The sequence below is a fragment of the Chrysemys picta genome, chromosome 2 (genome assembly GCF_011386835.1).
Source record: "Chrysemys picta bellii isolate R12L10 chromosome 2, ASM1138683v2, whole genome shotgun sequence".
Taxonomy (NCBI): domain Eukaryota; kingdom Metazoa; phylum Chordata; order Testudines; family Emydidae; genus Chrysemys; species Chrysemys picta.
The window spans coordinates 180,529,588-180,544,983 of NC_088792.1; the positions used below are offsets into that span (position 1 = coordinate 180,529,588).

General features: G+C 40.9%; 1 long non-coding RNA gene across 1 annotated transcript in view; it reads right to left on the reverse strand.

Annotated features, from left to right (window-relative positions):
* Positions 1–15,396, reverse strand: part of LOC135981650 (uncharacterized) — a 43,525-nt gene that overhangs the window by 24,074 nt on the left and 4,055 nt on the right. Inside the window, exon 2 of the long non-coding RNA XR_010598769.1 lies at positions 8,584–8,638. This is a non-coding gene — a long non-coding RNA (uncharacterized LOC135981650). The remainder of the gene's footprint in view (positions 1–8,583; positions 8,639–15,396) is intronic.

A 15,396-nucleotide genomic window follows, 5' to 3' on the forward strand; every position in this document is an offset into this window, starting at 1 on the left:
ACCCTGCGCCGCCGGAGCCCGGGAGGGGAAGTGCCCGGCCGGCGGCTGGGGTCCGGAGGCAAGGGGGCTGCCTGAAGCCCATAGCGCTCGGGCAGCTCGGCTCTTAAACAGAGCCGAAGAGTCAGGGGAGGAGCAGAGCCGCCATTTTCCCGGACATGTTCGGCTTTTTGGCAATTCCCCCCGGACGGGGGTTTGAGTGCCGAAAAGCCGGACATGTCCGGGAAAAAGAGGACGTATGGTAACCCTAGTTTTTTGGAATGTTCTGGCATACCATGAGATGAAACATACGATACAAGTACTTAGTACCAACCTCTCAAAGCCTTGTGTCGGGAGGCTCTTCAGCTGGTGTATTATAACTACTTCCATAGAACTTGAAAAGCAGGCCTGTGAGCCAATGTGTAGCATCCTCTCTCCTGTGTCCTGAGTACAGTACCCCATGTTAACATGGCACATATACTTGAACTAATTCTTGATGTTTGTGAATCAGGTTCCTGATTGTACATTCTGAATCAGTCTGAGGAAGGGGGCCTAGAGCAAAGCAAAGCTCCACCCTGGGTTTTTTTTAAGTTATTTTATTTATTTTTCTAATTTATACAAATGCCTGTCTGAGCTCAGGGTGAGTTTAGATATGTGTTTTGGTGACTGCTCACGTGATGGCCCACAGAGAAATTATTACTCTCAAGTGTGTATACTGATTGCTTTTGTGTGTGGTGGATCTGGTAAAGATTTAGACACATCCAGGATCTAAATAGAAAACAAGATCAGCGGCTAACTGTATTTCCAAATCCCTTCTGAATATCTGTTAACTTCAGACTGTAGCAGCTGACTGATGCAAGGATCCATCATTTGTGTGTACTCCCACACCAGAATTGGGAGTCAACAATCACTAGTTTCTGGGGTGTTTCTGTCTTGTAGGATCACTCATTAGTTATAGGCCCTGATATTGGAGAATACAACTGTTTGGGAGAATGGACTCAGACACCCTATAGACTGTTTTCAGCCTGTGTTTGATTACTCTGATGTTTCACAGCCTGAGAATGAAGTTGATGACTCCCTCTCTAGGCTGAAGTTACTGTCAGCTGATCATAGGAGAGCATGGAGGGAGGAGGCAATGTCTGATAGTTATTCCTCACAATCCTTCTTGGAATGTCACAGCCCCTACCCTCTATTTGTAATTCATCACTGGACACTTGGGTTCCGCTCACTATGTGCAAGTGAGTGTTACAGCATCTCATGGGACTGGTGTGGTCTGTGTCTCAGCAGCTCCAGTTTCTTGGAAAGGCCCTCGGGCAATGAAGAAGTGGGGCTGTACTCACTGGTCACACTTCTATTACGCTGTCTGGCTAGTCCTTCTCAAGTGGCTTTGGTACTGTTTTGGAAATCTGTTTTTATATGTGCAAATCTGTAATTTTTGCTTCATGCTGCTGCTGGCTAACGTGGTATAGTTGGGCACTGGCAGCTGTGACAGGGTTTGCTTAATTTTCTTATTTGGAAGACCTTTTTTCTTTGTTATATATAAAAATGATTTTAGGCGAAAGTTAATGACAAGAGGATGGTTTTATCATAGGAATGAGTCTGGACGTGGCTGGAAGAGGTGACAGAATCCCTCTAAATACACCTAGATTGGTTGGGGGGTGATTACACTGTGCCTATATTAACGATTCACATGTATCTGAATTGTTTAGCAATCAAGGAAGATTTATGTAGGGAAGAGCTGAGAGAAATGGGCTGAAACTGAGCCAAGCAATATTTAGACTAACTGTCTGGAAACATTTCCTGACAACAATATCTATTAGAGTGTGGAATAGCTTCCTAGGGGACATGGTGGATGCTGTATAACATGGATCTTCTAAAAATTGACGGATCAAAACAATGGAGAATGTACTGTAGGGAATAATCCTGCACTAACTGGGAGAATGACCTACTACATTCTCCATCTAACTTTTACCATTCTAATGCACTTTGAAGTACCTATGTCAGTTTTGAAAAGAAGACTTGGGCTGATAAATCACTTAAGAACTTTTGAAATGGGAGTTAGGCACCTACATAGCTTTGGGGATCTGGGCCTTAGTTTATAGATGATCCTTTTTTATCTTTCCTGACTTGATCCCTGAGAGTTGCTGTTTGGATTTCTATAAGAAAAAGAGGGAATAGTGGGACTAGGAGTCAGGACTCCTCCTGGATCCTAGTCTTGCCTCTGTCACTGACTCATTGCACAGCCTTGGGCAATTTATTTATTTATTTATTTGTGTGTCAGTTGCCCTATCTGCATAATGGGAATAATAATACTTTATGTGGATAGGTGCTATGAGGATTAATTAGTGTATGGCTATATAGCACTTAGAAGAGGTAGAGTAAAGTGCTTTGTAAGTTATTAATAATAGAATAACATGTCAGACTTGCTTGTGCAGTTATAATTTCTGCTGAGAATTCAACAATTCATTCATTTTGTTGTGAAAGAACAAAACATTGGATTCATTTTTTACAAGTGACTAGTGATTTTGGGGTACCCAGCTTGAGATATCTGAAATGGGCCTGACTTTCAAACAGGCCAGAGCATGCATCCTCTGGAAATCTGGCCCCTTCAAAATGTTCCACATTGGACTCCCAAATTCACTAGTTATTTTGGAAAACTATGCCATTCTGTATTGCAGAATCAGCATACCAATTGGCCCAAATTCTGCTTTCATTAACACCAGAGTAACTCCATCGAAATTACCTGTGTAACAGAGCAGAATTTGGCCCAAAGTAACAACCTTGTTCTGAGAAGGTCACCATCTATAATGGCATTATTATTGGTTAGTTCTAGTTCTCTTTTTGAACAGAAGATGAACTTCTTAAAAATAAGATGTGACAAACATTCTTTGCTTTTGCACTGAGGCAGGGTTCCCAAACTTGTTCCACCACTTGTGCAGGGAAAGCCCCTGGCGGGCCGGGCCGGTTTGTTTACCTGCTGCGTCCGCAGGTTCGGCCAATCGTGGCTCCCAGTGGCCGTGGTTCGCTGCTCCAAGCCAATGGGAACTGCTGGAAGCGGCGGCCAGTACGTCCCTTGGCCCGTGCCACTTCCAGCAGCTCCCATTGGCCTGGAGCAGCGAACTGCGGCCAGTGGGAGCCGCGATCAGCCGAACCTGCGGACGCGGCAGGTAAACAAACCGGCCCCGCCTGCCAGGGGCTTTCCCTGCACAAGCGGCGGAACAAGTTTGGGAACCACTGCACTAAGGCAACAAAATTCAAACAAACTGAACCAATAATATTGAAATTACTTCCAAATTATCCGTATTGACTTGCAGTTTCTCAAAGGATTGAAAGGTGTTAATAATTTATGACATTTTGAAGGTCTTGTACTTACAGTACAATGTAAAGCTCTGTCAGTCTTAAGTAAGACTCATGATTTTAGGGAAACGTATTAAAATTCTTATATGTGAAAATATTAAAAAAGGATGAACTTTGGTCCAACAGCCTGGTAAAAGTCAGTTCTTTTAGTGATATAAAATGATGAATAGAATTCGATTGTATTTTGGAATTTGGGAAAATCAAATATTTAACATATTAAGAAAGAACTTCATGAGCTTTGACTTTGATTTGTATCTTACATATTCCTTTGGCAAACTTCAGGTGACTTCCTTAGACAACTGCAATGAGTCAGTGTCCAGTATCACCAACTTCCAACATTAAAAAATTATGAGTCAGGCTCCCAAAAATCCTGAGATTTTTTTAAAAATTAATTTTTTGGCTTCTTTTTATTTTAATTCTGGTTTTTGAGTCTTTAGGGTTCACATTTTCTTGGCAACAATAAGGGTTAGAAACTTTTAAAACAACAAATGCTGAGATTCCCATGTAATCACGTCTCCCAGAGTCAAGACTTTAAGAAAAACACCAAATATCATGAGACTAGTTTTGGGCGTTGGCAACACTGACTGTCAATTAATGGATTGATCATGGAGTTTGAGTTTTAATCCCATGTTATCCAATTGATTTCAGTAGAGTTGTATGTTGTAATTCAGCATTGAATTGGACCCAAAATGTGCACAATAGCTCAACCCACTAGAGATCCCCACTCTTACATCATAGAATAGGTAGTACTGGAAATCGTGAGTGTATATCGATGCTGAATACTTGGAGATGCTGGATGCAATATAAGTAAGCCTACACTACAGAAAAGGTGACTTCTTAACTCAGGTTAAAACAGCAGTGAAGGATATGGCAACTCAGCCTTTAACTTGAGTTAACAGTGCAAGTTCAACCTCAAGCTCTTGTATAGGCTTAACTCATGCTGCTAAGCCGAGTTGCCATGTCCTCACTGCTATTTTAACCCATTAGCTAATTCAAATTAAGAATACATCTTTTTTTTTTTTTTTTTTTTTTTGCAGTGTAGCAGAGCCAGCCCACAACATTTTGGCACCTGAGGCAGGGAGCTCAAATGATGCCCCCATACTCCCACGCTTGGGCCAAAACTTTGAAAGGTCTCAATTCTGCCTTCTTCCTGTTCTACTCCTCTCATGGTACTGCTCTGCTACCTACCCCAATAAAGGAGAACTAACAACTTAAAATGCCTTGTTCAGAAATTTTAAGTAACACTTAACTTTCAAACACCTGAACAGCAAATGAACTTTCTTGTCTGCATAGTAAACACTGGCATTTTTATCTGTTTGAATAATCAAAGTGGTGCTTTCCGTGCCTTCTTGGTTGCAAAGATTTGAACTGCTTCCTGCTGAAGGTCCACAGTCTGGGCCAGCTATTGAGATGGTTGCAAGGCCGACCAGACTCTCCTGTGTCATTGTGGAGCGTAGATGTGTTTTTATTAACTTCAGCTTGGAGAAGCTGCCTTCTCCACTGGTAACTGTTACAGGAAGTATTAGAAGTATGTGCAGAGCAACAAAAGCATTTGGAAAGAGGGTGGTCATCTTATTTGTGCACATATAAGAACAGCCTTTGGAGTTGATCCTGCTGAAATGTATCTTGAAAGGACTTTCAGTTCATCACCTAAATCACTCACATCAATATCGTGCATGTCATCATGTGTCAACACTGTATCTAGTGCCCTGCATTGCTGGTGTAGGTCTTCTTCAAATATAGTGAGGAGTTTTGGAATATCATGCAACATCCCCAATATACTGCTGTGTTCCTTGAGCTGCATGAAACGTTCTTCAACTGACTGTATTGCACAATCTAGCACCTGGTTAAAGAATTCAACTTTGAATTGTTGTTTGGGATCTCTTAAGGGATTATCTCGTGCCTTGTAATCAAAATGTCTTCTTCTTCGGTGACTCTTGTATTCTTGAATGGGTGGGAAAATAGCTTCAGAGTCAAGTTCCTCTGCCAACTTCTGTGCACTCTTCAGAACGTTTTGAAATCCCTCATCTGACTGGTAAGACTGTAGGTATGACTTTGCTTTGTCCAGTTGTTTCATTGCTCCAGATATATCAAGGTCAACATCTTGGAGTCTCTTGCTTACAACATTTATTTCAAAAAGTATGTCATGCCACAACACCAAGCCACACAGAAATTTGAAGTTATGTATGTTTCTGGTGATTCCATTTCCCTCTGCCCCTGTTCTCCCACGAACAGTTCCTGTCATAGCATTATCCTCCATAATGGCAACTATGGCATCATCTATCTTTCCCATTTGGGGTTTAATAGGCTTTATCGCCTCCACTCGACTTTCCCATCATGTGGCACTCAGTGGTTTCAGTGTCAGAGAGGATGTTCCCAGATGTTGCTTCAAAATTTGCCATCGATGAGTTGATGAAGAGAAAAAGACATAGATGCTTTGAATTACATTAAAAAATTCAGCAGCCTCACTAGAAGCTGATGCTGTACCACTGACCACCAAATTCAATGAACAAGAACTGCATGGGACAAAAAAAGCTTGAGGGTTAAACTCTTGGATCCGTGTCTGCACTCCTCTGTTCTTTCCTCTCATGTTGGCACCATTATCATAGCCCTGACCTCTCCTGTCAGCTATCGCAATTCCCATATTTTCCAGCTTTTTAAGAAGCACATTTGTCATACCAGCTCCTGTAGTATCATCAATGTCAATAAATTCTAGAAAATGCTCTCTGACAGTCCCCATTGCAGGGACATTTTCACTAGGTTCTGTTGTTACAAAACGCACCATTAAAGTAATTTGTTCCGTAGGGCTGATGTCAGGTGTGCAGTCCAGAATAACAGAGTAATATTTTGCTGACTTCAGATCTGCCACAATCTTCTGTTTGACTTTTGTTGCCAGTAACGGTATGATCTCATTTGGAATTGTTTTCCCAAGGTGTGTGTACATTTCTTGGGTGGTAACTCTTCTTAGATGCTCCTGGAGTACAGCATCAAACTCAGCCATCAGCTCCCCAATTTTAAGGAAGTTTCCATTGTTTGGCACATACAGCTGATCTGAAGTGCCACGCAGTGCTAGGTTTTGGGTAGCAAGCCTTCTCGCAGTGCCAATGAGCCTTTTCAGAACATTTTGCCATTAAAGAGACTCTGATGCAATCTTCTTTTGATGCTGATCATCTATGGTGGCCTTTAACCTTAGTCTCATCTCAAGCTCTTTCCACCTATGGAATGTTCTCTGGTGATTTGCTGCCTTCTCATGGCATGCCAGATCTCTAGCCAGATTTTTCCAGTCCTTTGTTCCCGTAGAACCCAATGTGGCTGGAACATTAGACTGGAAGAGTTTGCAAGAAAAACAGTATGCAGCATTCTGGGTTTTTGAGTACATAAGCCATGGCCTCTCCACTTAGACTCATAGACTCATAGACTTTAAGGTCAGAAGGGACCATTATGATCATCTGGTCTGACCCCCTGCATGTCGCAGGCCACAAAGCCGTCCCTACCCTTTCCCTTGACTCTGCTGTTGAAGTCCCCAAATCCTGTGGCTTAGTGACTTCAATTGGCAGAGAACCCTCCTGCTAGCGATCCCTGCCCCATGCTGCGGAGGAAGGCGAAAAACCTCCAGGGCCTCTGCCAATCTACCCTGGAGGAAAATTCCTTCCCGACCCCAAATATGGCGATCAGTAAACCCCGAGCATGTAGGCAAGAGTCTCCAGCTTGACCCTCATTGGCCATTATACTATTTACCTACCAAGGCACGGTATTCATTTGGCTAAAATCATGTTTTTCCATTAAACCGTTCCCTCCATAAACTTATCTAACTTAATCTTGACACTTTGTCACCAATGGGGATTTCACGCCAGTAATGTGTTGGATGGAAACTTCTATTTTCATTGTCTTTGGGGAACATGAAGTTTTTCACTCACTGTGGCCAAGGCAGTACAAGGAAGTCCCTTAGGCTACTGCTCAAGTGGGTCCACAGTCCTGGATCATCTAGACTTAAGGAACTAAACTCATCAGTAACTGTTTTTTGCACCTCCACCACACTCTTCTCTGATCTACACTTTTCTTCAGGAATGTGCATAGTTACATCCATTTGAGCTGGAGATATGGATGCTGCAGTAGCTGCCAGGTCACCTGCACTCTGACTAACTAGAAGATCAGGCATCTCCTCACCACTCACATCCTCACTGGGGCCGCAAGGCTCACTGTGAACATTTGTGTCTATGTATCTCAGGAGAGCTCCTTCCTGCTTAGATAGAAAAGCTTCCTTTGCTTGCTTTCTTTTTCTGAATGCTGCCCCAGAGGGGCGTTTTCTTCTTTCACTCATGACTGCTGTTCTGTGCCAGCTATAGTGGCTCTCAACACTCAATTGAAGGGGACAAATAAGCAGGCTGGTAGCAGGGCCTGAGTGAGGGATGATATCAGCATCTTAAGGGCCTAACTGGCTCCTACTACTTCAGTTGACTGCCTGTTCTCCTCAAGTGGGTTCAGGGAAGCAGCAGGAAACAGGAAGCTTCCTGAGAAGCTGGTGTTAATGAGTCCAGGCTCCTGGGGGTGCTAGAGAGGTACATAAGGGGCTCCTCCTCCTCTCTCTCCCTGCAGCTCCTGCTGCTTTCTGTTATTCCCTCTCACCTTTTCTCCTGCCTGCCTGTTATGTCTCTTTGCTATGCCCTCCTTCCTCCAGCACAGCACTCCACCATCTCTGTGCATCTAGAGCAGAGACAATACATGTGCACCAGCAGCAGACACAATTTTCTACAATCTGGGTCCTAGTGGCTCCCCCCCACAGTCTGGTACCCGAGGCGTCCGCTTTAGTTCACCTCATGGTAAGGCCAGCCCAGGCAGTGTAGACATACTTTAAGAGTGAATTTGGGAAGGTTAATGGCTGGGTTTGGGAGAGGCCATTTTACTTGTTGTATTGCTGATATCTCAAGAGAGGGCACTCGGTAAAGAACCACTGTGTGAAATTAGTAATTCACCAATTTGTTCAGTGTGCTGTATTAATAGTGCGCTGCAATTCTGAGCCAGAAGCTTCTCGTACTCTCCTGTAAGCATTCAGACAAGCCTTTTCCAAGATGGCATTTGCTTCATTACAGCTACGTAATGGATCATTTTTCATATCCCTGTTGAAGTGACTTATTTATCATCATCTGTTCTGGTGTTATATCCTGGACATGGGAGAACTGTTTACTGTCCCAGACTGCCAGCAATTCCTTGTTACTGTGTAATCTGACTCCAGGAGAACGAGACACTTACCTCAATGCTGACTTTGCTGAAGCGGGTAACTCCAGTTTGAGCTAACAAGAACAATCTGAGGAACAAAGCAGAAGTTGGTCATTTGATGTTTGTGATTTCAAAATGGAAAGCTACAGGATTCATCACCACTCTGCTCAGATCAGCTTTAGAAGTCACATTTGATTCAGCTAAATATTTAGGGCCAGATTCTGTCAACCTTCCTCACACAGAATAATACTTTATTCCACAAGTAGTCCAACTGATGTCTAATTACCTAGAGCTTTAAGAGTTTTCACTGGGACTGTTTTCAGAGAACTGTATTATTCAATGTGAAGAAGCCTGGTTATTATATGTTTTAAGCTGATATTGACAATGAATCATCTCTAGCACTTACATTTTTTCCCACACACACGTACAAATAATACATATAGTCCCTGAATATTTCAATACCACATTTTGAGAAAGGACACTAAATTTAACCTAGAGCGGCTGCTTCTGACTTCACTCACATTGCCAAGATGGAATAACATTTCCAATAGCTGCATCAGTCTGATCAGTTAAAGTGGCAACTATAAATATCTGACATCTAAGATGATTCTTAGTTATTATTAGAAGAGGGTTAAGTTGATATTCATTGGAACTGTGTCAGTGTAAACTATGACTACCAAGGGTAAAACTATATCATATAAGCCATAAGAGAATGATTATCATTTTCAATGTTTAGTTTTTAAAATGATCCAGCCATAAAAATACTTTCAGTACTAACTGTTTTTATTTAAATTACAGTAGATTCTAGAGTCTCCAAACAAGATAATGGTCCCATTGTGCTGTACAAACACATACAGTCTGTGCCACAATGAGCTTACAATTCGAGTAGACAAGACCGCTAAAGGAAGTATTATTATCTTCAGTTTATGGTCAGGAAGCAGAGGCACTAAGAGATTGTGATTTGCTCATGGTCACAAAGGATGTTGGTGGTGGAGCTGAGAACAGAATCCAAAGCGCCTTCTTTCTAGCCCAGTGTGTAAACTACAAGATCACACTTCCTCCTTTAGTACACCTTGGTTAGAAGCGGTCACAGGGTAGGAGAGTCCTTTAAGGGGACGGATGGGATTAGCTGCCACCTTTGACTAATCAGCGGGCTCCCAGCTGGTGGAATAAAAGGCCAACAATCACCACATCACACAGAGGCGTTTCAGGGGGCTCCTGCCGGAGGCCCTGAGTCAGGGAAATGACCTGGAAGGGGGCTTGCCACACCAGCTAGGTGAAAAAGCTGGCTGGGGATACCTGCTGTACAACAGCAGCAGCAGCTGATCCTGAGGCAGAGGCCTTAGGAGGGGCCACATGGCAGGACCTGGTTTACCTGTCTTGATTGATGCTGAATAGTGATTGTGTTTGAACAATAAAAGCATCCCTGGGGAAAAGGACTGAACTATTGACTCTGATGGGAGCTTCATTGAGTCAGCGGCTAGTGAGATGACCTGCTGGCTTACGTGAGTATAGGGAAACTGAGGTAGGGTCTCCTGCTGGGTTTGGGGAGACCCTGTTACACGAATTTCTTATTTTAAAGGCACATGTGATACTCACCTTGTCAATTGCAAAGAGTTGTCTGTCAGTGGGATCAGTGTGGTAATACTGTGTTGGACTGGGGGGGTAGGACAGGAACAAGAATGCTCCACAGGATAGCTCTGGGTGACTGACATAAATTACCCCTTACTTGGCTCTAAGTAATGAAAGAGCATAAACTGCTTCTAATAAGGTTTATATAGTTATTTGAAGAAGAGCTGTCATTTATTGAAAGACATGCTCTGCCAGCTGGTTTAGGCCCAAACTTTTGGGGTTGGTTATTTTTAAAGAAAATGTAACATTAATGGGAGGAAAGATTTCATTAATTTAAAAAATATACATTTGGTTTGGAATTTAAATTATTCCTCTCTCCTGATGGTATCCCAAACATTGTCATTGTGCTAGTTCATGAGAACCAGAAAGTGACTAGAAACTAAAGTGAAACTGACTAATCTGCTTTCATTATCAAAAAGGAAACACAATATAAATAGTGAAAAATAAATTTAGGTTTTTACTTTCCTTTGTTTTATTAATCTAAATGTCTTAGTAACATAAGAAAAACTGGTTTTTTAAATGATAATCTGACAGAATCCTGTCAAAATAGTATAGTGAGAGTATTGTGCTACATCTTCTTGATCTGAGAGTTTATTAACCCTCTTATTACTTGTGTGCTAACAAGATATTATTAATTAAAAATTCACCCTTTGTGCTAAGTGCTCTTACTGTCCATATGATATTTCAGATGTTTTAATTTGCCAAATACAACTGTGGCGCTATATAAAAGTACAGGATGTGCTGTTACCAACAACTCCTATAAACATAAGGTGTTACTGATATGGAGATAACTGCATAAATAAAATTAGTAGTTCTGTGGCACGTGTATTTCAATCCAGTTGGACGTTGAAGGCCAAATTCTGCTTTCAGTGAAGTAATCTGATTCATCAGAGTAACTGTGGGTTTACACCCCTCTCACTGAGAGCAAAATTTGCCCTATAGTTGTTACTAATAAAAGCAGAACAGAAATGTGCTTGTTTGTTTTAAAGGGGAAAAAAATACTTAAGTGATTTGGCCCAAATTGTGACTCTGACTGTTGAATGGTGTCTGCATTCTAATTTCTTTTGTACTTTAAAAATGTAGCACTCCATCACTAAGAAAAATATCAGCACCTGTTTCTCATTTACACTAAATCCACTTTATATCATTGTATTTACACTTACCTTAAGTAGGCTTGGAAAGATTTGATTTTTGTCGGTAAATGTCACTAAACATTGATTTCACCATATGCACAAAAACTGAGCAAAAAAATCGTTGTCCATAATAATCAAAATGTACAGTTAGGCAAAGTAAGAAAAATGCTGCTTGAGAACTTGTTAGAGTTCAATTTAAAGATATTTGTATATTTTGACATGTGATGTTGACAATTTGTGTTTTAATGGTTATAAAGCTTTATTTTTAAGGTTTTTTCCCCTAATTTTATCAATGTACATTTTCACATTTGCAGGAAATTATGCGGACAATAATTATTTAATGACCATTGATGTTGAAATTCAAAAAAATTAAACAGCAATATTATCTGTTGACATTTAAAAAAATAAAATCTAATTCTTCCCAACCTAAATTTAAGGCCCCTTTACATGATTAGAATAGCTTAGTATACATGAAAATCAGGACCTCACTGTTTTCTATACAACAGGGCCTACATAAAGGACTTGAACCTGCAGTCCTTTCTCACAGCTGACTTAATGGGAATTTTACCTAAGTAACACTAGAGGCTTAGTCCTTAAAACAATCTTTCGTGCTCCCCTAGCTTTTTTTTTTTGTAGGCAGCAGTTAACCGATAAACTCTCAGACTGTGACTGATAAGCAAAAGATTGTAAAACATGTTTCCTCCACTGTTCTCTGGAAGGTTACAGGTGTTAGCTATAGCATTAGACATGGAAAACTGACACTACCAGCAGAAATAAAAGGAGTTACTAAACCCATCTGGACTCCGATATGCTCAGTCACCCATGGTCTTAAAAAAAAAAAAATCCAGACCATTGATTGTAAGATGGTGAAATATGTACCATTACTATCTGTTATGGCTGTGTGATGACTGTCTTTTGGTCAAACATAAAACAAACACACATGCTTTTCTGAGTGCATGAGATTTTGCGTGTACAGAGGCCTTCAAGCAAACCGAAGGACTTTTTGTTTAACTCTGTTACCAATATAATCAATTATTCTAATTAAATTTCCCCATGTGCATTAATTTCACATTAATATAAGGATCCCATGGTGGGTAATATTAACATCTACTATGCATTCCCGTAGCTGGGCAGCAAAGACAGTGTCTGCCTTTATATTGCAAAGGTAGAGAGTTAAAATCCTATTCAACTTGAATTAATGTTGCAATTTCTATTACATTTTCCCCATTAGTGTGTTTGTAGCTATTCTACATCTAAAGCAAAGAAAATGATTGGGGTAAAATTTTCAAAAGTGCCTACGTCCCATTTTCAGAAGTGATTTAGGCTCCTAAGTCCCATTGACTTTCATTGTCTGTTCCACCTGTTTTGAGGAGCCTCCATCCAAAAGTAAGTTTTCAGTTGATAATGTACTGGTCCCTGGCCCCATCCTAACCTCTGTGGTAGGTGAAATAGCTGGGACCACCTCATCTTCCCACGTTTTTGTACAGTGCCTACCACAATAGGGCCCACGCCTGATCAGCTGCAGTACAAATACTAAATAATAATAATTAGCTCAGGAAATTTTGACAATTCCCAACGCCTACAACTTTTCTAACATGACTGTTTTGATGTTGCTCACAGGGCACAATGGCACTGTAAATGATGCTAAAGCTTGAATGAATGTGTAAGTGTCTGCGCTTTAATCTATTTTTAGTGTGCCAATTACTGAAACATCTAAGGAACCATAACACAAAAGCTATAATCTGAAATGGGAGCATTTATTAAACAGTTAGCTGGTTTCTATGGGGCAGATCCTTTGCTGGTGTAAATTCAATGGCACTATGACAATTTACATCAGAGGAAGATCTGCACATTAGTTTTTATCTACTTAATGTTAATTCTAAGCAAGAATGTTCTTGCATTCCTCTTTCAATGCTTGTGGTTACCCCACAGCATAGGGAAGTATAAGTCACAGTCTGGTATTGATGGAAATATGAAATTTACCATCTTCTTGCTGTCACATCAGTCTGTTAAGCAGGTGGCACTATTCTGAATGGACTTTCATTTTTTCCCCTCTTTCTAAGCCTTATTCTAGTTAATATCAACTCCTTCAGCCAAGATGTCTCCAAGGCATCATCTATCCTCAGTGTATTTATTCCCCTTCTTGCTAGTCTCCATTGATTTGGTTTGTCCACCCTTACTAAGTATCCATATTAATTAGATAAACTAGTAAGCCATTGAACAAGGAATCATGCAGTTTAACTTCCTTCATTTAAGAAGTGGGCTTTGCTTTGTTTTAATGAAACACTTACCGAGCGCACACGCACACACACACACACACACACACAAAATCACACGTGAAAAATGTGTGTAATCTTTTTGTACCTTAGCCTTGAGGAAAATGTTGGAGGATGGTTAATTACATTGAATTATTGTTAAATCCCCAAACATTTTTTGTTTGAAAGGGGGATAGGTTTATGATTTTGTATTTGTAGGAACAAGCAGAAAACAGAGCAATGAGCTTACAGAAATGGTTGTCTTTTTTTGGTTTGCACCAGCACAATAGATCACTCTTAAGAATGTACACCTCTACCCCGATATAACGCTGTCCTTGGGAGCCAAAAAATCTTACCGCGTTATAGGTGAAACCGCATTATATCGAACTTGCTTTGATCCACCAGAGTGCGCAGCCCCCTCCATCCCCCCGGAGCACTGCTTTACCGCGTTATATCTGAATTTGTGTTATATCGGGTCACGTTATATCGGGGTAGAGGTGTAATTTTCAAAGATATGGTGTGTGTTTTGGGGTGGGGACACAGCAGCACACAACAATTATATGGTTATGACATAAAATCATCCCTAGCAAAAATATGCAGTCATCTTCAGTCTAACTCTGACCAAGAATTAAAGAGGATATGATTTAATCTGCTTTATCCATACCACTTATGCCAACCCAAATGTCTAGCATGTGGTGTGTTGTAAACTACTAATATTAAAAATTAAAAACCTCTACATGCTTCCCAGAGTGTCTCCTGCTTTCTTTCTCTTTAAAAGTGTTGGAATATGATAGTATTTCTAGAGGGACAGAATATAAAAGATACATAAAATTTTGGTTTAACCATAGGTGTTCTCAATTTGCTCATTAACCAATTGTGCTGTCACATTTTACTTCCACTTTGGTGCAAAGAAACCAGAATTTCCAGAGCTAAAACACTGAAAACGGCATGGGTGGCAGAGAATCTATGCACTGATTATTTTTCTTTTCACCTTGGGGGACCCCAGTTCAATTGTGGATTTACTTCACAAGTAAAATTGTGTTTAATCAGAGATCTCAGGCATGATTTAGTGGAGCGAGACAAGGAATAAGGAAGGTCGCTTCTATTCCTAGCTAGTTCTTTGTGTCCTTCATTTTCATAAGCACTATGGTCACTCACAGATTTTGAAATATATTTAAAAAACCCACATAACTGTCATAGGGCTGACCCTTTAAGGGGTCAGATGCCCAAACCTAACTGTGACAGGCTCCACTGAAGGGAATGAGCCAATGCCAGTCCACCTGGGGACAATTAACTGACTCAGTAGCAAAGCCTGCAGACGTATCTCCACTGCTACAATGATCAATATCTCACCACCACTACACCTTTCAAGATTCCTGGGTCCTACACATGCCTGTCTCAACATGTGCTGTACCTCATCCAGTGCATCAAAAGGCCCTACAACAACTATCTGGGTGAAACTAGACAATCGCTATGTTCTTGAATAAACTCACACAGAAAAATGATAAAAGACAAGAACCACATATCAGCCCATGGGCGAACACTTTTTACAAAATGATCAGTCCTTATCTGACCTCTCAGTACTTGTCCTCAAAGGAAACCTGCACAACACTTTCAAAAGGCAAGCCTAGGAACTCTACTAGACACTAAAAACCATGGCCTCAACAGAGACAGTGGTTTTTTGGCTCATTACAACAATTTGTAACACATCCCATTGCCTCTTCTCCCTTAATTGCCCTCTTCATTTTAAGTGGTTTCCTACAGCATCTGTTAACCTCATCTGCTTAACAATCTGTCCCAATGTGTATTTAGCTCAGACACTCTGG